Source organism: Halichoerus grypus, chromosome 4, assembly GCF_964656455.1.
Source record: "Halichoerus grypus chromosome 4, mHalGry1.hap1.1, whole genome shotgun sequence".
In the NCBI taxonomy this organism is placed as follows: Eukaryota; Metazoa; Chordata; class Mammalia; order Carnivora; family Phocidae; genus Halichoerus; species Halichoerus grypus.
In genome coordinates this window covers 74,667,846-74,693,601 of record NC_135715.1, presented here as the reverse complement: position 1 = coordinate 74,693,601, position 25,756 = coordinate 74,667,846, and the positions used below count along the sequence as shown (strand labels likewise).

Sequence of the window (25,756 nt, the reverse complement as noted above, 5' to 3'; positions counted from 1 at the left end):
ATTAAATGTAATTGTAGATTAACTTTTATAGAAAAAATATTTATTCAAGCCAGATATGCTTAAATCCTTTCATTTCCTCAAGTATGACAAAGCACTGGGAATATGCTCCCCTTTGTAATTTCCTACCGATTTGCCCCAGTTATGGATAGAACATTAACTCTGCAATGTCTGTGTATGGGAAACTGCCCCAGACGGAAATCTTAAATTGGCCAGACCCTGAATCTGGAGTTGAGGCCTCTGTGCTCTGGTCCCAGCATTGAGGCCCACCCGTAGTATGTGGCCTGCTCGCCAAGCGTGGCTTCCCGTGCCTTGCAGTTCTGTCCCCAGGGCATGATGAGGGCTCGGTCATCCACAAGGCTCTTTCCTGCTCTTAGCTCAGCTGTAATAGAACCACATGCTGGATTTAGTTAAGACCAAAACCTGTTTTTACCATCTTTATGAAACGTCAAAACTTGGAATACTATTTCTTATTTATTAATTTATTTAACCTATTTATTAATAAACTAATCACTAATAATTTCTTATTTAGAATTTCACAATATCTAAATTCCTGATGTGAACAAACTTTGAAACTATAGTGATGAAAAGGAACAAGATTTTGAAGTGAAACACTCCTGGCTTTGAATCTGACCTCTATCACTTACCAGCTATGGGCCTTCATCAAGGAATTGGCTAGAATCATGCATTTTTTCCTGTATGAAGTGGGGACATCTACCTCATGGACATATCCATGCAAATGTCAGGTGCTTAGCGCAGTACCTGGCTAATAACATTACCTGTTTAATAACAGAAGTAAAAGGAACATCAATGTCTTTTCTATTTTATCTATGCTGGGGCTTCCATCCTGAGTAGAAGCCACCAATACTTAAGAGTCATATTACTTCCCAGGATAACTTAAGGATATTTCTTTGATCCATGAGATGGACAGAGAAAATGTCTGTTCCTAAGGGAGAAAATGGACATTTTGTGTGGTCAGGATTATATCACACTGTTGCTAGCACACATCTGAGATGATCATCTGAAAACCGTGTGGGTGCAGCATCTGAGCGTCTGAAAGGGGGTCTGCTGTGTCCCGAGTCCCCTGGCTTTGTGTGAACGGAGCCACCTCTGTCCTGTCTTCTGTCTTGTGCTCTCGCCACACCTGTGGGTTTTCAAGTAGACATCCCCGCTGCATCTACCTCAGTGAATGTTGGGGACATTTGTGATTAGCACATACATGTGAGCACAGAAGCGCATGCCTGAAACTTGTTCAGTTAATTGTGATTGCATTCTCCCTGGGAGGCGACTGCTGTTAATACTACCTCGGAAAACCCTCAGAATGCAAATGTCACTTCGTTTTGGGCCCTGTCACATGGGGGCTCTTCCTGTTGCATTCATATAACCTCCGTCTCGACCTTACACAAGATTTCAGTCAGTTTGAGCTCCCCTTACAAGACCATGCCCTTGAATTGCTTCTCTTGATTCCCCCATGCTCTTCCTCATTTCCTCTTTCTATGTTAGGACTATAAACTAAGCATATTTACTTATTACCTTGTAAGGCAGGATCAAGGTGACCTTGCTTTGATTTCTGCTCTGTTCTCTCACTCTCCCCGTGCCCCTTGGCGCCTCTGTCCTATAGAAAACTAGGAAGGGAAGGGGTGAGATGCCTGCAGTGTGGCCAGACCAGGCACTGTGGAGGTGCTTTCTTGTGTCCTCATTTGACCCCAGTTAGCAACCCTCAGCGCAGGCCTCGATATTCCCACTGAGCTGGAGTAAGTACTTCGTCCGGTATTTTACACGTAGACAGTTTAGGATCAGAATTCAGGTCTGAGTCCACCTTACTGTATCATTACGTTGAATCTGGATCTTTCTCTTGGTTTGGTATTATTATTACTATTATTATTGTCATCGCCCTAGCAAGGCTTGGATGAAGTTGGTCCTGTCCTACACTTGTTTGGCTTGTTTTGTTTGATTTGTTTCTTTCCCTTTGCTTTTAGAGGACTTTGTTAAACTGAAAAAGTTAGAATTGATGATAAAAGACCTACAAGAGACTTAGGTACTCATCCTACTTTGCACTTCATAAATTACAATGAAGGAACAATTGTTCAGGATGCTAATAATGGCAATGAGAAAGAAAGTATTAAATTCAGTGGCTTTTTTCCCCTGAGTCTTTAATGTGCTTATGTGCATAATGTCAGAAGGGAATACAGTATACGGGCACTTTGCACACTTATTTTTGTCTGCCCACATCTAACTTAAATTATTAGAAAGCAAAAATCAAGATTAAGGCAGATTTGTCTTCAGCTCCATCAAATTGCTTTTAGTTTTGAAGAACAAAAGGGAATCATGGTTTGCAAGTGTCAGGCTTGCAAGTGAGTGTCAGGATTACCTGCTCTTATACTGGTGTTCTCTGCTTTTACTGCTGGTGTTTATAATGTAGTAAATGTGTGAAAAGGGGCTCATGTAGTAGCTTCTTCCCTTCTCAGAATTTATAGCCTCGGCTGGTACGCTACCTCGCAGACTTGCAAATAGTACCCAGTGCTGATTTCTCTTTATGGGCTGAGCTTTTTTACTTTGTTCTATATTCTTACTTTGCAGTTTTTCAGGTTTAATAGACCTAACATGAATGCTGTAAAGAAGGCCAACTGTAACTCCCTGCTCGATTTCCTGATCTGGGAAAAGCTTACTATGTAAGGTGAGATTTGAGGAGTTCTTGGATTTTTATTGTTTAATTGGTTGAAGCCATAATAGTTAAAATATTATCCAGTTGGATCCTTGTGCCTGTGGTTTTCTTCATCCTCTTCCCAGACTTTTTTGGCCATAGAGTGCTTTTTATTTGGAGGGACCCCTATCCAGTTTTGTATTTTCATTTTTCTGGGTAAAGTTACTAAGTCCTTGAGAGCTGATATAAGATATTTACATCACCCAGATGGTTAGTGGAATATCCCTGTTGGTGTAATCAGACTCACAAAAGGTAGCATATAACGCCCTGATCAGGTTTTTCTTAAAAAGTGGAGGGATGAGTGGCAGAATCTCACATAATACACACATACACATGAGAAATAGGGCTCATTAGGTGACTCATACAAAGGTGTCACTTACAACTGGGAAAACACATTGTTACGTGTACAGCAACCAATTCGTCCTTTCTACTCAGAGGAGAATATACCTCGGAACCGTGAACATCTACATCTGAAGCTTGATTTCAGTTATATCGGAGGCTGAGAAAACCTTAGGCTCTGAAAATAAAAGTGATTGATTTGTGGGTGACAACGTAAAACCGGAAACTAGACTTTCTTCATAGGTGGGCGGCGTATCCTCCCAGCTCTGCTGTCCTTGGGAGGTCTCCAGCTCTGTGTTCCACTTCTCCGGGCTCCTGGCTTTTCACCTCCCAGCCTCCTTCCCTTCCCTCGTCTGCTCACACACCTCAGACATCCTGCTCTATCTCCCTCATGTCAGGATAAAACCAAGTTTTTTGTTTCCAAGCCCGAAGAGCTGGGCTTTTCCAAGAGGAAAGAAACCCCTACTCCCAATGATTGGGCTTAGAGGAATGAAGCAAATTTTACCCCCAAAATAGTGTTTGGAAATGGAAGTACTGATCGTCCCTTGCCAGCACTTCCTTCCAATGTCAGGGCATAGGTGAGCAGCATTGCATGATGGGAAAGCATCCGTACTGGAACTCAGAAGACGTGGTGGTGGCCACACAGTGATTCCGTCACTGGCCCACCTACAGTACGTTGAGCAAACTGTTCACACTTGAGGCCCGCATTTCCTGTTTATGAAATCAGAGGGATAGGCTACATGATCTCCAAAGTATTGTTTGCTGTTGCTCCAAAAGTCTAGATATTATTTAAGTTTTAATACATAAAATAAATAAATGAAATGTCTCCTGAATTTATTTTTTAATATGTCGTTCATGGCCAAGAATATTCACTGATGTAAATGAATCATTTAAAGAAATGTTATTTTATTTTCTGTGGGACTGTATTTTACTTGAAATATTTTATTTTTCATTGTGTCCTTTCAATGGATTCCAGTGTGTCTAGGAGCTGAGTTGGTCTAACAAACTAAATGATAACAGAATGGATATTGTGTTTTATGGATCAATCAGTCAGGTCTCAAAGGGATGAAAATTATGAAAAAATACATAATTTATTCCAGTAAAAGGAGTAACTTATGGCTGAAAAAATATACCCTGTATTATTGTATTATGCTGATTTGTCCCACAGGTGTGAAGAAACCTGGAAAGCATAAACATTTGGAAGTTATTGAAAATTTATTGAAAATGTAGTACAAAACTTCCACCCTTCCTTTGTTCCCATCCCAAATGTAGAATTATTGTAGTTGACTATGATTTTTCTTCTATCTCAGAGGTGTAATTTCCCACATGTGAGAAGATTAAATGGGTTGGATCTATGAAAACTATACATGCCTTTACGATGATATATGGACAGTGGGAGATGTGTGTCATGGAAGGCTTCGGTGCCTAATAAGGAAATAATCAGACTAACAGCAGGTGTTTTGATTAACAGAGAAGTTAGTTTATAGCATAATAAAGAATGGCATGAAAGATTATATTGCCCAGAAAACCAAGACAGATTTTGGTGGAGGGCAGGGAGCAATTTCTTCTCCCCACTCCTGTAAAAGTAGTATATATTGTTGAATTTGAAAAAAAAAAAAAAAGAAGGAAATAGAAGTCACTAATGTTGCCACCATTCTCAAACAACTACTGTTATTTCTTTATAACACTTATTGTTTGCATGTACCTATATGTGCCTGCACGTGTTTTATTTTTTATGATGTACTCTGTGTGTATCTTGCATTCTTCACAAAGTTAAATAGGTCATAAATGGCAAATGCAGACTGGAAAGCCTAGGGCAGGAGGACTCCAAACTTATATTCTTTCCATGAGGAATCTTTACCTTTTAATTCATGATAATTTAGTAGTTATTTGTTCTGTTCTTCATACTTTGTCAACCCTCTCACTTACTGGATTTTAATAGGTTTTTTTTTTCAAAGTGTATGGTGTATAGTAGTTGTGGGTATTGAGTCACTTAATCTATTTTGTCCATGGGCCCATTTAAAAATATATATATATATCACTTGTGGTCCAAAGAAGTAGCTTGAGAATTTACCTGTTCCATCTCCTTTCTTCAGCTACCACTGCCCAGATGCTCTCTGTTTAAGGACCTCCTGACAATAAAATTGTAAACCACGAATAGTGTTTAATACCCTTTGATGTCAGCAAATTATTCCTTCTACCTAATTTCAGTATGTTATGGCACAGCTTAACCCCTTTCCCTTTTGATTTTTCTCCATTGGAGATGGGGAGCAGCTGGTTACCTCTTTTGTAACATTGCCTTTTCCCAATGAACAAACAAGATCAAGTTACCCTCTAACTTTCTTTTCACGTTAAATTTCTTCTTTTAGTCCTCTTTTACCAGGCTTACTTTGAAGACCACAAACAGAATGCCCAACATGTGGTGCACATTCAGAAATGAAGTTTGATTGGATAAACTTCAGTATTGGTTGTGAGGTGCTGTGTACATGAAGCATCACCTTCCTTCCTAATTCCCTTCTCCCCATCCTGGTCCCCATTTCTGTTCCTGGTTAGTACTACTTGGAAAGGCCTCTGTGTCCAGCTGGGACTGGAACCAGGCCCATTGCTGAAATAACACTTGGAAAGCCTATCTGTGAGAACTCGATTAAGTTCTTAGCCAAGGGCTTTTTCCCCTTTTTTCGGTGCCTGTAGGATCGGAAGTGGAGAGTAAACTGAACATAAGATGTTAAGGAGCATAGGTTTGTCTCTTTTCCAGCTGGTACTCATGTAGTACTTTGCTGTTTACAAAGCATGTGGGGTCTTCACAAACATTTATTGAGCACCTACTACATGCTACCAATGGGTGAGATATGGGAGCCTCAGGATTGCTTAAAGCAGCTCTTACCCTCAGAGAGTTCACAGCCCAGTCGAGGGGACAGAACGTAACAAATCATCATGAGCCATTGTGATAAGCTTTCTAACAGAGGTCAGATCAAGGTGCAGTGGTGGCAGAAAAGAATGAGTGATCGGTTCTTTCTGATGGTCAAGGGAGCCTCAAGAAAATGTGGTTGACCTGGGTTCTAGCACACCTAAAATGTAATTTCATTTACTGAGTTACGTGGTTTCATTCCCCCACTAGAAGGTGGGTATTGGATCTTCCCTCTTGGAAATTCTAGGTTGCTGGTTGCTGGCTAGCTAGAGTGTTGGATGTGAAGGGAGACACAAGTTTAGATGTCCCTGAAGAGTTAGGGGCCATGTCTTAGAAGACATTGAGTGAGAAATAAAAGTTGGAAATTTTTAAGTTAGGAAGATAACTGATGGGAGGGGGAGGATGAATGAGAGGAGGTGAGTGAGGAGAGCAAGGAAAACAGGAAATATGTGCATTCTTCCAAGGGGGAGTGAATGGTAGCCTGGGCGATGGCTGGACAACAGTGGGCTCAGGGCCAGGCTAGGGATTTTGACAGCAGGAGCAAGGATGGCCTAACTGTCACAGATGGATGTGGTTAAAGAAGGCCCCTTTTGGGATGCACCCCATGTTTCCGGGTGTGGGTCCTGTTTCCATCAGCTCTGAGTGCAACACGAGGGTGAGATGGTTATAGGTGGAGTGGTCACTTGGAGACACTTGGAGAGTGGCCTGTGAGACATGGTCTGCATGATGAGCTGGAGTCACAAATACAGGTGTGACCGGGGACACAACCTGCATTAAGGGCTGCCAAACGTTTTCCGTGAAGGGCCAGATTGTAAATATCCCAGGCTTCACGGTCTCTCTGCATGTCAGTTCTCCGTGCCATACAGGTGGCTGTGTTCCAGTACGACTTAGTCATGAGAATGGGCAGTGGGCTGGATTTGACCCCTGGGTCTTCTGACCCCTTGTCTAGGTGGTTCTCAACATGGAGACTGTAGTCGATCATAGAAGTGGATCAGAGTGTCTGCTGTGTAGATACGCCTGACCTAGAGCGCCAGGGAATGTGGACTAACAAGTGTAAAGAAGACAAACCAGCAAATGAGATCCCCCGTCAAGGCAAAGTGGGGAGAGGTTTTCAGTGTTTAGAGGTGTGGGTCAAAGTCCGCTGAGATAACCTAAGTGCTGGAGTAGTGATGTCATGGTGTCCATCAGGCAGGAGGGAAGTTTTGGTGTGTGATAGGGGCAGAAGCACTTTGAAGAGTGAGAAAAGGGTGAGCAAGGAAGGGCGTGGGTCTTTACCCCAAGTTGAAATATGAGGAAACAGACTCTCACAAAGGTAATACAGATTACTCAAGCCTGAGCCAAAACTCACACCCAAGAAATTGCATCTTGTACTTGCGTGCAGTTTTTAAAAACTATACCCACCTGGGCCCGAGCCAATTCTCTTGGTTATTTTGTAAAATCCCAAGTTAAGAGAATCCTTTCTGGTTTGACCAACAAGAATGAGTTAGCTGTTGGTCTACCAGTGCTCAGGTAGAACCTCCTTTCTAGAAGTAACCCACTGCAGATTCTGCCCCTAGGGACCATCACGTTCACTTGCAGAGACCAGACAACACTTTCCCTAAATAGTGGTACCAGTTGCTGAATCTGAGGACTGTGTCTTACCCTGGGCCAAGAGCATCAGGCGTGCTAGCTCATTTAATCTGTGGATCAGCCCTCTGATTTCAGAAGTATATTTCCATCTTATCCATGAGAAAAGCCGAGTAGAGTCCAAGATGACCCCCACCCCTCCCAGCCCAGAGTAAGCGGGGGGCTGGGATTTATACTCCCAGATCCCAGAGATTTCTCACAAGTAGAAGGGCACTGGCTGCAAATCTGGAACACAGGCGTGATGTCCCTATTGCCTTGTCTGATCTTACAGTCTTCTGCTCCTCCTCCACCATCTCTTTTTCTGATAGTTGCAATGGTTTAATCTTTAGGAAGGTTGTAGGGCTGTGGCATTTTGTTATATCCTGTATTTTCATTCTGAGGTCTACCACCATGGCGGGGCATGAGAACTTAGCCAGGAGTAAATGATAAAAATGTGTTGTGTTGGGAGGAAGGTGGGGAGGCAGAGGGTGTGGGTGTTGGGGGAGGACACGGAATAGGAAGGAGAAGGGATTTGTGGTGAAGGGTGGGGAGGGGCCGGGCCTGGAGGGCCCCTTGAATGTGTCTGTGTACCCTAAACACATCTGTTTTTAGCTGGCTTGCTTCTGCTAACAGTTTCTCAATTTACATATGTAAGAACTAGAGGCAAAAAGACTGGAATCAAGGGCGCATGCCACTTGGCTCCCTGCCAGCTTTTGTTTCAAGCTGACAACTTTCTGGATGTGATACAAGATTTATAGTTGTTTGTTTCTCCTAATGAGGTGGCAAGATAAGGCTGCATCTGTTACAGCTGTTCAGCACAGGATATGTGAATATTGGTTTCCTTTTTAAAAAGAAGCATGAAAACACAAAACTTTTGAGGTCCAAAACTAGCGTAAATGAGCGAGCTGGCAATTGGACTCATCATGGCAAGTAGACTTCTTACCTGGCTGGTGAGCACAGGAGGGAAAGAGAGAATTGGTGAGTAAAAACTCTGCCTTTTCTCTTGAACTTCTGGAGCAGGAGAGTCGCGTCATGCATTTAAGGAGGGGAAGGAAATCGCCTGGAGTTTCTCTCAAATGTCTGAATGATGCCTTCCTGGTCAGAGCCTGAATGCAGGAGTGCCTCTCCTCCGCGGTGCTTGCTACCACTGGTCTCCAGGCATCTTGGCGGTGCGTTAGGGACGCAGTGGGAGTGACTGCTGCTTGCCCATCAGAGGCCTTCACCCCATCCCACCTGACTCCTCCTTTATCCTGAATAGAGCTTCTTAACCTTATGTGCTCACTTGCAAGAGAAATTCTTTTCTCCCTCAGTCAAATTATATTAAAATGGGAACAGAAAGTTTAAAGAGTGAAACCTACAGCTGATACCTTCTTGCTCTATAACTAGGTAAACTAGTTGAGAACAGCCTTTGTATAGTGTGGAAGGAGGTTTTCTTTTTCTTATTTTTTTACAGTACTTTTTGACCCATTTCCACTGCAAAACAAGTCCAACTTGGCTTGGAGGAGAGCCACACAGATGGAAAATAGTAGAGAGACAGTAAATAAAATGTAACATAAATGGCAAGGTTACCACTTGTACCTTGATGTTATTGGATTTGTATACTGTATCCCATTTTATTTTAGGAGAAATAAACTTCATGTTAATGAAGTTGGCAGATGATCCCAAATCAGAGGAGATTTAAAAAACCTGGAAGGACAGAAATATTATAATTATACCTTCAGGAGATTAAAAATATGGGCAGGAAATAACAAAATGAGATACAGCTTGGAAAATGCATACTCAGTGCAACTGGGGAAAAATAATGTGAAATGCAGAATCCAAGTGAACAGAAGAAATGTGTACTAAAGTGCCAAAGAATAGTAATCTTTGGAAGTATCCACTGGACCCCTGCAGTATACTACAATGGACAGAGCATTAGGGGCCACCTATGTTGCTCATCCTCAATAAAGAGATGGTTTGTTTTGCAGAAAAGATAACCAGAAGTGTTTGTTTTGGTTTCCAAATTTCACTGTTGAAGAGCTAAGGAGACCAGAAGGAGGAGGTCATTGGTGGAAAGCGATATAGCACCAGGGAGGATGGGGATATAACAGCAGAGGTGAGGAAGGTCTGAATTGATACTATGATGGTGGGGTTGATCAAAATAGATGGACCTCAAGGAAATCTAGGAGACAAAATCAGGTTGAAGATCCAAGGGGGAGGCAGGAGAAGTTGTAGATGGCTTCACTGTGGGGCTCGGTGGAGTGGGTGGTCATTGTAATACCCACAAGGAGAGGGATTATAGAAAGCAAGTCCAAGTTGGCAGGAAAGACAATGAATCTCCTATTTGTTGATCTGGCTAAAGAGATATTCAGCTATAGGAGTTTCTAGTATATAAATAGATGTTTAGTCCAACTGGATTAATCTGAAAGCTAATTTGGTGTGTGAGTGATTGATATAAAATGTCAAGTAATTATATCATGTAGACCTTTAGATTTTATCCTAGAAGGCTGAGAAATGTGAGATTCTCAGACACTTTGGCCAAAACAAGAAAGCCAGTATTTAAGTATTCCTTTCTGTCCATAAGACTGTGCTTATTCACCTTTCTTAAATATAGCTATCGTAAATCTGTTTTAAAAATCAGACAGTTACAAACACATACCGTTTTTCAGAACTACATAAGAAAATAACTTTTTTTAAGAATAAAATGAGTTCTCATATTTTAGTTTGTCTGAAAAAATAGTTTAAAAATCAACTAATTCTAGAAAATCACGGAAATTTGGATGAGTACTGGATGTAAATTTAACATTCTAAGAATGCTGATGATGTGTGAAGTTGAAATCAGATTGTTGCTTAGTGTCTCAAAATATTGGGAGTGATGATCTCCCTTGGTAGTAATTAGCAGTTAATGAGCAGAGTGTCCAGAATAGAAGTGTCCCTAAGATAGCTGAAACCTACACTCAAGCAAAATTTTAGTTCTTAAATTTAAAAGCTTAGGAAAGTTTAATTATTGATTCAACTAAAATGCAACTTTTACGAAATGAGGGCTCAATGTCATGACATGTCCATGCCAGGAAGGGCACTGGATCCAGGAATCAGGAGAACTGTATTCTGAGGCTGGATCTGCCCCATTGGATGTGTGAGTTTTGCCAAGGCTCTGGAGATGCCTGAACCCAGGTCCACCATACCTGAGGGCAGGTGCCTGCCTTCCTCTCATTTTTTTGTTGTAGACACTCAGGAGGTCTAGACGATTATCGACAGAAATCTCAGCAACCTTAGTTAGAGGTATTTCTAAGAGTCAAATTCCTCGATGTGCATATGAGGTATATAAGATGAGGTACCTATGTAAAATACATGGTTAATGTCAGCAACGACCATGTGTCTAAAGCAGATAACAAAGAGGGACACACACGTGTTTCATCACCAGATAATTGCCTGACAAGGTGGGGAGTAATTAGAAACCAAGGCTTTGACTTATTTGAATCCCCCGACTTTTCTTATTGGTGGTGAATCTTTTTAGACATTTACTCTGAGGAATATGCATCGGGACCTCATAACCCGGGATTTTTAGAGCAGGTGGAAGAAGCATTGGTTTGGAAATGGCCTTTGGAGGTTTAAGAGAAGGCCACTGCTGTCCTTCTCAATCTCAAGGATCTGGAATGTGAGACAAGGTGTAGTGCACACAAGAGTGGAGGGGGGCTTCCTGGGGGAGGCAGGTTCCATTTTGGGAGGTAGAAGATTTCCAAAGAGGTGGAAGATGTAGGGGTGTTATGGATTGAATTGTGTCTCTCATCCAATAGGAATCCTCTTTTATAAAGCGGAAACTTGAACCCAGACACACAGGGAGAACACCATGTAAAGATGAAGGGAGGAATCGGGGTAAGGTTTCCACAAGCCAAGGAATGCCACAGATTGCTACCAAACCACCAGGAGCCGAGAGAGAGGCATGAAACAGGTTCTCCCTCACAGTGCTCAAAAGGAACCTACCCAGCCCTTGACCTAAGACTTCTAGCCTCCAGAACTGTGAGACAATACATTTCTCTGTTTTAAGCCAACCAGTTTATGGCATTTTGTGGTGGCAGCCTTAGGAGAGTAATAATGAAAGGAGATGCTATAACGAAGGAGAAAATCCGGTAGGATTCTAGCGGAGTCGTGGATGGTCTGGTCACATAAAGGAAGCACAGAGAATAAGCTTGATGATTTAGAGGAGATAACAGGACTTGCTCCCATTGTGGGTGGCCACAAAATCTGGGAACATTGCTTCACTTTTACATATGGAATTTACCAGTCACATTTTTCATTTGTAATGGGGGAAGTTGCATCAGGTTCTGACAGATGTGGGACTGGAAAAGCTTAAAGAAACATCAGACAAATGTGTCTTGAGGTGTCAAGCAGCACCATTGAAAGACTTCTGCAGTGATTTGTTCTGAGGCTTTCAGCACGCTGATCAATTTCATCCACTTCACCTGTTGCTGAGTTTTTCTGAACCTTAGCAAGAATGCTAATTAGTTATGAAAACCTATATGGATGAATGAGGTGAAGGTCCTCTGAGGAACATGTACACCATCAGTTAACAGTTGATTTATTCATTGATGGAATGTCCTTGGAAAGCATATTGCAGATTATAAGGCAAGTTTTTGAAATGTTGTAGGATGTAAGTTAATCCTGTGACTACATCTATTACTTATGAAAGAAAAAGTATATACTGTCTTTTAGAATAGCAGAAACTTTTAAAGTCATTAGTTATCTCCTACTGTGGCTCTGGTTTAGTAATTTTTGTAAACCAACATCCTCCAATATGTGCCTTGATCCCGCAAGAGGGAAAAGCCTGCAGTCCATTCACCCCAAGTATGAATTTTCTCGGGCAACTGCCCAATTCTTTCTGGTTCCTCAGCTGATAAACTGCTGTAAAGGCAGTAGATGTGATTTAGCCCTGAAGCTGGGGGCAGAATATTTTTCTTCATTCTCATCTGTTTTCATCCGTAGTAAAATAAACGGTGAGACTTGCATTCACCCTCCTGCCTGCTCTTACCTGCCTCCCCTAGATGTGTGCATCAGCCAGATATGCAGGTTTGTGGGGTCAGAGATGCTAGTGGGAAGTGCACGCTGGACATACAAATGTGTTTCTGGACATTTCATTTAGAATGCACTTTCCTTGGCCCTTTTGAAAGGACTAAGCTGGAGGAAGGGCAGAACTTCCATTTGTATACACAGGGTTCCATATTTTGAGATTATGAGATCACTTCAGTTCCATCACTGATATTAACAGGCTGATAATTAGACTGAGAATCCAGATGGCATTATTGATCCCAACTCAGCTGTGTCCTTGTTATGTGACCTTGGTTAGAAATCTCAAAAGCCACTGTGGTTGAGAGTAACCTGCCCCAGACAGTATTTGTAATAACAAGCTCCTTACAAGGCATGCCATAAAACCAAAAGTGAGTTCATCCAGAGGGGAATACTGGAGTTTTCTTATCTTTGCTAGGTTGCATTTTCAGAGGAAAGAACTTTAGATATATTTTTGAAGAATATGGTCCCATGTCCTGCAGACCATACAAAGGGAAATTGTGAAGTCAGAGAAAGACAATTACTGTATGATATCACTTATACGTGGAATCTGAGAAAGCCGAACTCCTAGAAAGAGAGACTAAAATGACGATGACCAGCAGCTGGGGAGTAGGGAGAAGGGGAGGTGTTGGTCAGAGAGTAGAAACTTGCAGTTGTAAGCTGAGTAAGTTCTGGGGATCTAATGTACAGCATGGTCTTTAGAGTTAACAGTAACGTCTTAGATACTTGAAAGTTGCTAAGAGAGAGGATCTTAAATGTTCTCTCCACAGAGAAGAAATAGCAGTCATGTGTTACGATGCAGTTGTTAGCGAACACACTGGCGGTAATCATTCTGCTGTATGTCAGTGTACCAAATCAGCATGTTACCTATTGTCTGCCTTAAACTTACTCAGTGTTACGTGTCAATTATATCAGTAAAGCTGGATGGGGGGAGGGAAATTAACACCTTTGGAGAAAGCTATAGTGATTTTCTGGTTGTGTTATATGTTCGAGAGGAGTATGTATCTGTAGGACAGCACTAGGGTAAGGGACCCACCTGCTCTGAGTTGGCTTGGGAATTGTAGGGATTAGGTGGGAGTGTTGATAGTACATAATTCACTTCCCCACTTGTTCTTCTGAGGCTAATGACGAGCCATGTGCGTTATGCTGCAAGCTGATGGATATCAATGGGAAGTATCATGCTCAGTGACAGGGAAGCCAGCCTAGAATTTAAGGCAAATTGTACAATTAACTTGTCTTTATTTATATCCTGTTTTGGTTCTAAAAACCAGACAGGAGATGCTTGCATTTGATCTGACATCATTTTCAGGACTATCTCACGAGGACTTAGGTCATTTGCTTCATCTAAGTCCATCTCTGCTCTGAACTCCATTTCTGCTCTGTGACTGAGTGTGGAGTTTTCCTGGTGACTGGGGACGTACGCGGGTATTTTCACATAGAGATAAATATGAATTCAGCCAAGATATAGCTGATACAAAGATAAGGTAATGGCATCATATTTAAGGAATGAAGTGAATATCACATGAATGAAATAAGTAAGTGCCAGGATTAATTTCTAACGCTAGTAGAACTTTATTGCTTATGCTTTTAAAAATAAGATTGTTTTTAAGCAAACAAATACATACCTGAGTTCTATCCTCTAGTTGTTTCCTAGGGTTATTGTGTGTGTGTGTGTGTGTGTGTGTGTGTGTGTGCCCATGCCAAAAAGGATATTTTAGTAAAAAAGAAATAGTGTAAGAATAGATGTCCCTGGGTTTGACAGAATGCCAAGCATAAGGCTGACTAAATCCTACGTTTGTCTCCTATATTGTTTTCACCATACTCTGGATTCCTTAGGGGTGACTTCTCATTCTTCTGCCATGAACCTTTGTAAAAATGCCATTCAGTACCCAAGAGGATCCTCCACAGCAAATATTCTTCAGAAAAGACTTTAAAATCCAGATGGTGCCATTTGTATTCCTCATTTTTCCAGCTGAAATTGACATGCTTAATGACATTCTCGATGAACTAATGGTAAAAGCCCACTCAAGACTAAAACCGTAAGAACAACTCCAGTGATAACAAGGAAGTCTTGTACAGAACATTGAGGCTGTAGGAATTTGCATACTGACATAAACTTAACGCAGAATGGATGACAGGGCCTGGGCATCTTTCTTGGTTATTTAACCTGGGAAATAAGAAGGGGGTAGCACACAGGCAAATAAAGTAATGAAGCTGTTAAAAGAATTTGAATTTGAACTAGGGCTTGTTTACAGTCCCTTTTTGTACACATAATGATCTCTTTTTTAGTATTTATTATTTAAAGTATTTGAGGTCACTTTGTGTACTATAGGTGCTCAAATATTTGTGAAATTTCATTATAGTTAGAAAAAAATTAACCCAGGTTGAGTCTATAATGTTCCCTGCTCACTTGTTGGAGATCCTGATGATCAGGTACTGAAAGGGAACTTTATCAGCACATTCTCTCTCCTGGACAGATGTTATATATGCCTCCATAACAATAGCAGCGAAACGTTTCCTCAATAGCTAAAAATCTGACCATTCCAGCTGAAGAGTATTTAGAGAGGAGTACATTTAAGACTGAGCTGTATAAACAGGTCCAAAGTGAAAGCCTTTTTTTTTTTTTTTTTTACAACCAGAGTCAAAATCACTGTGGAATAATTCACACGTACTTCTTAATTCTATACTTCAACATTGTGGTATCATCTCCAGCTTTTCTGCCTGTGCTTTCAAAATACCTCTGTGACCAGAGCTTCTTAGATAGGATGCATTTAGTTCCAGCTGGGGGAATCCTGGAGCCCACTGAGAATCCATGTTCAGTCTGTGCTACAGTCCTCTACTTCCCCTGTAAAATGAGACTCTTCTTCCTTGTGTTTCCTGATCTCACCCAGGAGTTTTTCAAGTATTTTTTTTTTTTAAAGATTTTATTTGTTTATTTGAGAGAGAGAGACTGAGAGAGAGAGAGAGCATGAGGGGGGGGGGGGTCGGGAGGGTCAGAGGGAGAAGCAGACTCCCTGCCGAGCAGGGAGCCCGATGCGGGACTCGATGCCGGGACTCCAGGATCATGACCTGAGCCGAAGGCAGTCGCTTAACCAACTGAGCCACCCAGGCGCCCTCAAGTATTTTTTGACAAGGGAGGATGTTACCATCTTTGAGAAGACTTAGAATAGTACTTTTTGTGTTTCTGTACACATATAAGAGATCAGAAATGGGGATCAGTAGAAACTTATCTTTAGATCGCCAACTACAACCCATTCACTTCAACTACAACCCATTTATTCTCTCCGTTAGTAGTAATAAGGGATCGGAGCCCATTAGAGTCAGAGTGTGTGAATAGGAAAACATGCCTAGATGTCTGTGCTCTTTGGGCTCATATATCTTCGTAAGAGGGAAAAAATTGTGGGAAGGTCAGTAGAAGAGTCAGCTTTCAGGTTTGTATCTCCAAATTTTGTGGTGTTTCCACATAAGAACTTAAAAACACGAAGGGATTCAGTTTTAATTTTTCGGCAGAAGTAGTAAATGGTATCATAATGTCTTCCACGTACCAGAGAACCTTTGCCGAACAATCTTTGCTCTGAAAGCTGCCTGTGAAGGAGCCCTTCTGAGACATGAGTTCTTTGTGAAAACAGAGGAGGCGAGCGTGTGGGGGAATTAGCTCCAAAGGGTTGCATTCTAAGCAGGGGGAATGCTCTGCAAATAATCTAGCATAGACTGGTATTGAGTGTATGCGGAGGGAGGGAATATGATAGAGTTTAAAGATTTATGCTTTATATATTAGTATACCATTTAATCTTAAACTCCTGCAAGGCATGCATCATCATCCCCATTTTATAGATTAGGAAAAACAAGTAGGGAGTAGCCCCCAAACACACCAGTAAATTCGTTAAGATAATATTGAATTACCTAAGAAATGTTCCTTGGCGATCTAAAATTAGAAAATTGTGACTTTTCAGCAAGATGACATTTTTAGCTGGCCTGATTCAGTTATTTTTCTACAAGGATATAAATCAGTTCTGCTTCTTACAAAGAAATTCATTGGGTTTTAAAAAATTGATTCAGCTAATTCAGAAAATCTGAGGGTTAACTACTAACATATTTGTTGTTCATTCTGATTTGAGAATCAGTTTGGTTTAAATTCCAATTAAAAAAAATTAAGTAGAGATATATTTGTACTATATGTTGGCTCTGTTTTCAAAACAGTCTATATAGATAGTATTGAACATTGTGGATGGACTAGATAATGTAAATTAAGAAAATCTCACAGTAGCAAAGTTATTTTTCGACGAAAGGAGGTGATGAAATTTTTCCCCCGTGCTATTTCATGGGGAAGATTTCTGAGTAGACTGCTCAGAGTTCCGCCAAACGGTTTTGAAGGCTCTGAAGAACTGACCTGATTTTTCTCCTCACTACACATCTGAATTTTCTTAAGCTTTTGGAACTTTTTTCTGTTTTCAATGTTATATAAACTCTTCAGTTTAACCATTGAGTGAAATGTTATGACATTGAAGGGGAAAAAATCCTATAAGCATTAATCAATGTAAGATATTTGTTGCTTTTTCATTCGACCCCAACTGGCTTTCATCCTGACATACACCATCCTGGAGGCATCGGCTGCTTGTTTAATTGTTTAGTACAGAACGTGGTTTGATCTCTTTCTTGTGCTTTCAGTACTGGTAAATTAATCAAGAGAAGTTACTGCTCTGCTGGGCATTAGCATGGGTTTAGATGTTTCTGCTTCGGGGCCTGTTCATCAACGAAAATGCTTTTAAGCCCCACATGGAGAGTAAACAGTATGGTTGCGGCCGCTTTGAGGTGAGCCATTACTTGTGACCCGCTTACATTTGGGAAGGGGCCTGTTTGTATTAGCAGCTGTTCTGGTTTGGGCTGTAGCATTTTCGGAATGTTTTTTCTCCTCTTTTTATTTTAATGTTTTGAGCATTTGCGAAGAGCCACCCCTACCATCATCACCGCACACACATCCCATAGGCATTTCCGTCTCAATATGTGGAAATCAGAATACGGAAACCCAGTTAGGTCCTATGCCAAAATTTCTATGAAGTTTGAAATCTAAACTACGTGGAGCCACTGGTGTTTGTCATTAGAGGACAATGGGATGATAATGCCAATTTAGATAGAAGTTCTAAGAGCAGATCTGATGAACAGAAAATTGTGGTTGGGTTTTTTGTTTCCATGAGATAGAAGTTGACACTCTTATTATCATTGGTGCTATTTGTGCCACGCATTGAACTAGGCACCAAGGATACAAAAGAAAACAGCCTTTGCCTTCCAGCAATTAGTTCCTTGAGAAAGACAGACACATAAATGGTCGTTTCAGGGTGATGAGGTGAGTGTGCTGATTGAGGGATTTACCAGGGGCTCCAGGACATAGAGGAGCCTGGCTAGGTTAGGTTGTTGGGGTTGGCGGAGACCTCTCCCAAGGAGGAGGTGACATTGAAGCCGGTCTTCAAAATGGAGTAGAAGTTAGTGGAGGGGGGAGATAGGGAGTTGGAGGAGCAGATTTGTCAGGAGGAAAAGCAGAGCAGCAGGACCGTGGGTGGGGAGGGGATAGGGCGTGGGCATTGTTGGGGAGGCAATGTCAGGAAAGGAGCCTCATTAGGCACGGGGTGCTCAGGAAATCTTTTTAAAAAAAGATTTATTGTAAATTTAATATAGTGGTCTGAGTTCAGAGAAATAAAGGGGAAATTATGTCTTTGAAATATTAGTTTAATTTGCAGCCCAAATATGGAAGAGACTCAGAAAACCAGAAAATAAAACTTAGGCATACACAGGAAGACAGACAATTTGGCTATAGACATAATGCTCCGCTCCGAGTCCATTGCTATTACATGTTTTTAGCAGCTTTGTTGAGGTATAGTGCAGATACAAAAACGGTGCGTACTTAATGTGTACAGTTTGATGTTCGGACAAATGCAAATACCCATGAAACCATCACCGCAGTCAAAGTAATGGACATATACCCATCACCTCCTACAATGTGATCAGGAAGCTTCTGGAATGGTGATCTACTAAGCTTAGGCTTGTTCCTGGAGGGGGAACCCTGAGGAATTCAAGAAAGTGCAGTAGGAAGAGTGGCCTTTTGAGTACGGCAAGGCTGCAGTGTGGACAGAAGTGGAGGGCAACAAACCCATTGGGTTTCTGCAGATTTTCTTTAAAAATGAAAAGGAAATTAAAACCGGAAGTTCCGATCATTATTGAGAAGAATGGATTACTTGAGATAACTGTAATACTGTCTCCTGATCAGTGACATCTAAGATTACTTTAAAAATAATTCTTTGTGTGTAAAGAGCTCCTACTCGTGTAGATAAAATATCTATTTTGAAAGAGTTGCTCTGGAAAACATAGAAGTCCTTCTGGGATTACATCGGTAGTTCGGTAATGTAATGTAGAAGCAACGTATCTGTTTTTGAAGCCTGAGAATTTGTTGTTCTGTTTGTGCAGGGTCTAAAATTAAAGTGAGCTTTTGGACTGTGTCACAGTGTACTGGAAAAGAGAGAGAGGCTCGGGTGCATTGTGTATAGGGGTGCCGGCGAGCTCACAGCCAGCACTGCTCTCTTCAGGGTACAAACTCCACATTTTCCTGGTGAAATGTAGCCTTCTGGGTACATGTGATTTATTTGGGAGAGGGGGGTTTCCTGAGTCTTCTACAACCTTCTCTGTATTTATTTGAAGGGAACTAAGTTAATCCCACACCCTTGGCTTATTTTGAATTCAGCCTCATCAGCAGATGTTTAGTGAGGCTGAGACTGTAGGTAAGAGATGGTGCCTGGAATGGGAGGCACAGAGGCAGGGTGCAAAGAAACATCAGCCTCTTGTTTTGCGGGACTTTTTCATATGTTTTGGTATTTAGAATGTTGAGATGTATCTACGTGAGTCTGTAAATATCCTACAGTGTAATATAACTCAAATGGCTACGCTCAAGGGCAAAGGTGGCCACGAAAGTTTTTAAAGAGGAGTACAATTGAATAAGGTATCAAAGGGTATTTAATCAGCTTGTGTTTTAAGAACTTATTTGCTTTTTCATGATAATAATAGTACCTATTTTCAGTGTGAAACACAGAGAACAAAAAGGAAGGAATAATTCACCTAAATCCGTGCTTGTCAGAGATAACCACTTTCTCAGTCGTTTTCTCCTGCAGCTTGCTGTCTTCATTCAGTGGTACACCATGGATGTACGTCTCCTGGTTCCAAGGGGACACATTTTAGATCTACGGTGTTCTTGACCGTGTGGTACTTACGGGTGGTGCTTTTGGGGCTGTCTTAGGCCCGGCACCTCATCTACTGATCTGGTTACTTTCTTAGCGTACATTCTTGCAGTTAAATTGCCTCTTCAGAAGTTATATGTAGTCCTACATATGTGTGTTGTGGTAGATTAGGGTGCTTATTTACCCACACATCAACTTGTGTATTTTTAGTGTATTTAGTTTTTTTGACAAACTCTGTTCAAGCTGTTCCCTTCTCCTGGACTATTCTTTGGTCGGTTTGGCCTGCCATCTCCTTCCATTCTCTCAGAACTAGGGCAGAGAAAGACAGCTATGATTTCTATCTTACTTACTTTATTTATTTTTTTTGGTGGAGTCACCGCCCTCCACCATGTCTTCGGCTGCTCGCTCGGGTTCCGTCAGTCTTCACCTGAAGTGCAGCTGGCTGGAGTGGTGCATGAATAGATCTTAGCGCCCTTATTGGAACAGCCAGTGCTGGCCACAGCATGTTTAAGAACACCGTATGGGCAAAAAAGCAGGTAAATCTGGGAAGTGGCATCACAAACAGACCTGGAGGATGCACATTGGGACTTGCAGCCCGAATGATAATGCCCAGGGGCCTGGTCCCATAGCTGCCTTTGGCTCAACCCACACACACATTTAGAAAACCATCATTAGCTTATTCAGCTGCCCAGCTCAGTGCTGACTCATATGAGTGTTGGCCAGACACTCGGGTTGTGTGGTAATTCACTTCCCTTCCCTTTAATGAATGCAGCGCTCTGCCTTTTAGAGCCGTGGTGTGTCGCCGTAAATTTGGAGACTCATTCTAGTGGGGGAGGAGTGTCCACAAATATTCTCTGAGTGCCAGCCACAGGCCAGGTATTGAGGTGAACATTGGGGTATATTGTGGTGCTGGCCTTCGTGGGGGGACCACAGAGGAAAAATTATCCTCATCATGGAGGGATGGTCTCTCCATGTCTGTGATGATGTTTCCCAGCTTCTGTCTTGGAGACGTGTTGTCATGAGAACTGGCAGCCCCACGAGACTCATGGGATAATGTTCTGGAGAGTAGCATCTCCCTGACTGTGGGAAGGGTCTCCTTTGCCACTGTGCTTGGTGGGTGGGTGTGCACACACACACACACACACACACACAAAGAAAGAGAGAGAGAGAGAGAGAAGCACCATGTGTGTCAAAACTTAGCCCTCAGAGTTAAAGAAAAGTCTGTTTCCTTAGTTGACAGAGCATCTGGAAGAAATAGAGAATGCATATTTCCTAATGACCATTAAAGTGCATTAAGCCAGCCTTCATGCATACTTTTCTCTCCTTCATTCACTCAAGGACTTGAAAAAAGAAATTACTCCCCTTGCACTTAGCATCATGTGTGTATGACTTGTTCTAAGAGCGGTTAGGCGCACTGCCGATACATTTGACTCGGTTGAGATGGAGAGCCCCGCCTTATCACTGTAGCACCTCAAAAGTGTCAGACTATCGTTACAAATCTAACTTAATTGCCCGACACATTTATATTGGTTAGCTAGTTTGCTACAGTCTACGTGGCTGGATCATTGAATATATTTTTCTTTGTTCTGTTAATGACCTGAACTTCATTACCTGCCAATAAAGAGTTCCAGAATGTACAAAGAAAGCTGACACAGAGTATTGGTGGCTTATTAACTAACTGGCCTGGCGTCTGCTTTACTACTGCTCGGATTATCAGAGAGCAAGTCAGACAGAACGTGCTCATTGCCGTGCTCACTGCCCGGACCCATCAGACTGTTATCTTTCCAGGAAACAGTGACTTTCATTTCAAATGGAAGAAACCCTATGTGATTTTTTTTGAGCTTTTACTAATCTGATTTAATGGGCTATATATAGCTAGCTTCATAAAAACCAGCCAAAACTATCTTTTCAATAATGTTGAAAAATATTTTTCTTTGAGTAAAAATTAGTATCTTCAATTTTAAAAGAACTTTACCTAGAGGTTTGGAGCTCACATAAGGCCCTGGGTAAGTAAAGTGTCCTGGAGAATTGTCTGATGTCAAAAGTAGGCAGAGACGTCTTAGCTTTAAAATTTGTTCAGATCAAATATAAACAAGTTTGTATTTTAACTTTTTAAATAATATTTAATCATTTCAGAGATAAAGTGCTTTTTAGATTTTATTTTTTACTATAGCAACAGATCATCTGTGATGTAAGAGAATTACACAATGAAATGTGTAATTCTCTTACATCAATTTTTAGGATAACTGAAATGGTCATCTGTTGGAGGGGGTAGTTCTTTTTTTTTTTTTTTTTTTAGATTTTATTTGTTTATTTGACAGAGAGAGAGAGCACAAGCAGGGGGAGCAGAAGAGGGAGAAGCAGGCTCCCCACTGAGCAGGGAGCCTAATACAGGACTTGATCCCAGGACCCTGGGATCGTGACCTGAGCCAAAGGCAGTCAGTTAATCAACTGAGTCATCCAGGTGCCCTGGACGGGGTAGTTCTGTGTTTGACTTATCACTGGTGTTATTTTACATAGTTAGACTTGTTTGAAATTTATCTTATATCAATTTCTGTCCCTTTTCTTTGGGAAGAATAAAATGGATTATGGACTTCCATTTTATTAATTGTATCCTTTTTGGGTTATTTGCTGTTTCATTTCACTTTAGGAGACAAGAGTAAGAGGAAAAACTATTTCTAGTACATGAATGAAGAAGAATCATGCTTCCATGTTTGATCATGGGGAGATCACGCTTGTGGCGGTTGCACATTTTTTTGTGTTTGTAATGTGTTCTAATGAACAGCTGACATGATTTTAGGGTATGAAGACAGACTGAGCTAATTACACAGTTCTAATCATTCAAGAAAAACTGATATTATTACAATTCCATCTGCAGAGGCAGGCTTTCCCCACTTTAACTGCCAACTTCACCCAGGGACAAAGCTTCTGAGAGAGGTGTGCTGACCATCGTTTGTTCTTTGTTCCCATTTGCTCACTGCTCCAAACCTCCACGTGCTCCATTTCCCTCACAGTGTCTAGCAGGACTGCTTCTATTATTTCTGCAATGTGATCCGTGGAGGGAAACTTGGCAGCCACCATGGTGTGCCAAGCACTTTGTTGGATGTGCGGACAATTAAAAACTGAGGACATAATCTTTACCCTGCAAGAACTCACAATCTTATCTGTGTTTACATACATTCATATTCAGCATGTATGAATATTAGTGTGAATTAGTGTGCAATTTAATGGGTCGGTATATAAAGAAATTATGTAAAGTTATACATGAAAGCAATCAGATACAGGACTTTAAGTGAGTGGGTGATAAATTCAAATAAGGACACATTAGCCAAAATTTTTCTTCTCTGCTGTTTCTCATCCCACCTCCATCCAGAAACCCTGGGAGGCCCTGAAGCCAGGAACTTAGGGGAGGGCCTTCCTAGCCAGGACTAGCATGAAGCCTGGATGGCATCCTCAACAGAGAGGTGATGAAGGGTGGTGGGCACTTAATCCAAGACTCAGGTAGAAGCTATGATGTGGGGTTTTTTCCCCCATCTTTCAAAATGCTTACTCACCTTTAGCATGTATTCGGTCTCCATGAGGCATGTGGCAGTGGAGATAGCCACAAGTCAAAAGCGAGAACGGAGACTCGGGATCAGGTAACTTTGTGGGGCTGTCAGAGTGCTGGGCGTAGATGATCCCTTGCCTGCACTCTGTCCCCCAGCCTGGCCCTGCCCGATTGTTCAGCAGAACTTGGTGAAGCTTCTCAAGTGGGTATTTGCACAGTGGCCAGGAATGGAGCAGGGTGGCTGAGCAGGCAGACCTCAGGTGAGACAGCTGTGGTTAGGTCCTGTCTTGACCACTCGATAGGTTCTGTGACCTTGGGCACATTGTGTCAACCTCTTTGAGCCCAGTTTTCTCACCCTCAAGTTGGTCAGGGTGACACTCCTGATTTCTCAGAGTTGCAGTGAGGATTGAATTGCCCAGTGTATGGAGGGCACTTAGCTCCGTTACTGATGAATAAGTAGTGTGTGTTAAATCATCACTTGCTGTTGCTCCTTTGTGATTATGATTATTATCATAAAATAAAATATGTTTGCTTTCAACTTAAAAGTATAAGTTTTAATGCTTGCTTTGGCAGCACATATACTAAAACTGGAAAAATACAGGGAAGATACAGGGAAGATTAGCATGGTCCCTGCACAAGGATGACATACAAATTTGTGAAGCATTCCATTAAAAAAAAACAACAACAAAAAACAGTTTAAGGTTTTAGAGCTTAAGAAACATTAGAAACCCTCGTTGTTGGTCACAGAGGCGAGAACACAGAACCGGGGAGGTTGTCTGTCTGGATGAGTGGAGGCAAGGATGCCAGTTCTGGCCTATCTATGGATTCCTCTCACGTGAAGCATTCCCCAGGATCCCTCCTTGTTCATCTGATCCCACGTGGTCCTCACCTGAGTTAGGTCCTCCCTCCTCCACAGCCTGAACACGGAGTGCACTCAAAACCCGGAAGAGAACAGACTCTCCGAGGGATGGGGAAGCGGGGGCACTTGTAAGAGGGGGTAGGATTTTCTTAGCAACCCACAGGATCATAAAGGCTTTCCCCACGTGTAGGTTAGGAATACCTTGGACCTCAGGTCACAGAATCTCGGTATAGGCTATATGATTGGGAAAAAAAAAGCAAGCTTCTTTGGGCACAGTGCATGTTTTTATCACCTGTGTGTCCCGGAAGTCTTGGCATTCACTTGTCACTTTGCCTTGGAAACGGGGTCATTCTAAGTGGGTGACAGATCATTTTGTTACGTGGCCAAAAAAATTGTAACACCAAAGGTATCACTGCTTTAGATTCTATCTAGGGTATATATCAATTCAATTTAATGAGATACTATATATTTGTGTGAGAGAAGTAAAAGAAAAAGAGGGTATTCACTCTAACTTTGCTTGCTATGACACTGCTTTAGCCTCTCTTAATACATTCCCTTAGTTGAGGCTCAGTTTGGTTGATGACTCCCATTCTCAACTGCGAGGTGGGTATGATTGCAAGATTTAGGCATTTCTCACCTTTTCCATTGTATTTCTAGACTCTTACAGGATGAGAAGTAAAATGCATAAAGCTGGGAGCCTCTGCTGAAGTGCTCCTGATACACCCCCTCGACTTCTCAGGTTTCTTGGCTGGAAATTTCTTCATTCTGAACTCCTCTCTGGTTGTAGCCCTAACGCAAGCAGGCATGTGTGTAGCTAGCTCTGGTCTTGATCTCCTTGCCAAGCTCAGCATTGGGCTCTCTGCCCTGACAGCAGCGTGATCTTGCTCACTTGTCCACTGCAGCTGCCAGCCAAGGTGAACCGGGCAGGTGTTGGTAGCACTGGCCCCGCCTACCAAACCACATAAAGGGCAAACTTGATTTTTAGGTGGTGGCCGCTGCTTACAGGAAGGGGTAACCTGATGAATGTGGTTGTCAGTGTATTAATTTACTCTGAAAAGTATAGCTACCAGGTGGACTTGAAGGTTGAGATTTGGGCTTCTCTGAACAGGCGTTGTAATGAACAAATACTTTAATTTTTTATTCTTTGATTAAAACTGAAAGATGATCATTACTCATAAGTATATTCTTGAGCATGAAAGGAAAACAAATAAAATTAAGAAGGAGGACAAGGAGAGCTGTGTTTAAAGTCCAAAACAATCACTGAAAAATGGGTAATTCAACAGACATTTGTTTGTTACCTATTGTATTTGGTGCTACAGATTTTAAAGAAGAGCAAAAGAAATCCCTAAGACCAGGTAGATAATAGCCTAATTATGGAGACAGAAATACGCAGCCAACTATATTTCAGACCAGACTTTGTCCAAAGAAGTGCTATTATGAAGGTCTTAATCAATTAGAAGAGAAAGTTGCAAATTAAGCTTGCAGTAGATTAAGTTGACTACTCTTATACTTAGCTGTTATAATTGATTTC

General features: G+C 41.7%; 1 protein-coding gene and 1 pseudogene across 3 annotated transcripts in view; both read left to right on the top strand.

Annotated features, from left to right (window-relative positions):
• Nucleotides 1–25,756, top strand: part of LOC118544814 (phospholipid-transporting ATPase IB) — a 581,647-nt gene that overhangs the window by 318,304 nt on the left and 237,587 nt on the right. The gene's annotated exons all lie outside the window — the stretch shown is intronic.
• On the top strand, nt 23,928–24,041 carry LOC118544821 (U6 spliceosomal RNA; annotated as a pseudogene).